This window comes from Phalaenopsis equestris, unplaced genomic scaffold, assembly GCF_001263595.1.
Source record: "Phalaenopsis equestris unplaced genomic scaffold, ASM126359v1 Scaffold000002, whole genome shotgun sequence".
Classification (NCBI taxonomy): Eukaryota; Viridiplantae; Streptophyta; class Magnoliopsida; order Asparagales; family Orchidaceae; genus Phalaenopsis; species Phalaenopsis equestris.
In genome coordinates this window covers 63,840,822-63,842,703 of record NW_018164444.1, presented here as the reverse complement: position 1 = coordinate 63,842,703, position 1,882 = coordinate 63,840,822, and positions in this window count along the sequence as shown.

Sequence of the window (1,882 nt, the reverse complement as noted above, 5' to 3'; positions counted from 1 at the left end):
TGGCGCCAAAATGATTAAGACATGAAGAATTGCAAAGGCTCCCTCCCCTCTAACATGAGCCCCTGGTATTCCTCTCGAAATTCTCTAAGGAGCTACCTGAGCTTCCTCATGCCCGACCAAGCTCCACTCCAAGCTCCCATGGCAATAAAAAACCCATACCCAAGAGCCTTCAAACACAACCAAAATCCTCGTAGAGCCAGCTAGCCCTCTTGCTCCCAACAACAAAAGTGCTCCCATTGACCTAGGCAATTGATCCCCACCTTTTTCAAGCCTTTCTCTCCACCAAGAAACCCTAATATCACTACCCAAATCCATGGAAATTTACAACCCGGACATTAACTTATTGAAACTCAAATCCAACCCACCGACAAGATTTACCAAGCCTTAAGACACTCTCCAAAATCAAAATTGAGCCTTCTCGCAGCCTCTAACCCATTCCAACACCAAACAGTGTAACCATTTGTTCTAGCTCATAGCTAGAGCCAAATTCAGCTCAAATTGAAGCATGGAAGAGGTTTGTGACATCAATGCAAAGCTTTCTGTCAAGCCCAGTTGAGACCTCACCTCTTGGGACAAGGTATGGATCAGAATCTCTAAATACTCTTGGTTTGGTCTTTTATGAAGAAAACCAATAATGCATGTCCACCTAGACATATAGATAGCTTTGTCTCGGCTAAATGAACGTGAAGGAATAGACCCTGAGTGATTTAGTTGAGAAACAAGTGAGATCTTAAAGTTTGATCATGGAAGGTTCTTGGTTCTTTATCTCGTGAGGATGATGAACCAATGTCGTTCATTTCCATGTATTATAAATGGAAAACTTGAGTCTCGTTGCCTGGAACTACAAGGCCTTTGGGATGACATAACACATGGTTGTTGACAGGAATCTTCAGGTTAAAGTAGGTTTGACTGTTTCTCAGACTAAGTTGATCAGGGAACCTGACAACCCTGACATGTTGAAAAGCTATGGAAATTAAAATAAAAAAAATAAATAAACAACTACATCACCGAACAAAAAAAAAATTCTATGCTAACTTTATTTTGTAGAGCTACCGAAGACAAAAGACAGATGCCACCCCAGATTTACTTTACATGTTATTAGGGTGTGCTAACTCTGTTTTGCAAGGATGTGCATTCAATAACTGAAGCGAAGGACGAATCTCATCATTGACAATAACTATAGGATAGTTTGAGATCTTGATAGGACTCTTTTCAATCTGCAAGCATCCGCTACCCTTAGGATAGGACTTTGAAACTCCTTCCTTGAAAACAATGACATTTTAATTTTTTGAAGATGAGCTACAACATTTATCGAGAGTTTTCTTTAGCAACCCTCAATTGCTTAAGATGTAATTAATTATAGAGGCATACCCTTATATGAAGAAGCGAACCCCAAAACAGGTACAATAACCTGAATCTATGGTCATAGGTTTGCTTTCGTCAGGTCTTCTTCGCAAGCATGCCTTTGAAATTTTTTAAGTCGATCTTACCTCTGACTTACACTTTGGAGTTGTCTACGTGAAGTTAACCTAACGAAAACTTCCCCATAAACTTCCCCAACTTTTTTTTCTCTTTAGATCATCTATAGAGAAAGTTATTCGGAGAGAGAGAGAGAGGCTATGTGACAATAAACAAATTGGCGACTCTGCTATGACAACAACAACGACCCGGGTGGTGCGCGGTCCAGACTTCAACCCGATCGGTGGCCATCAGGTGCCATTGATTGGAATTTCTGAAATAGAAATTTAACTCTTAGAAAGTCTTATTAGGTCTGATTTCATCGCAGACTAAGAACATTAACTCAAGTATTACCTTATGTTTTGGGCATTTTTTTGCTTTGTATTTATTTTTGGAAAGTTTCTTTGAATTTATATTGATTTTA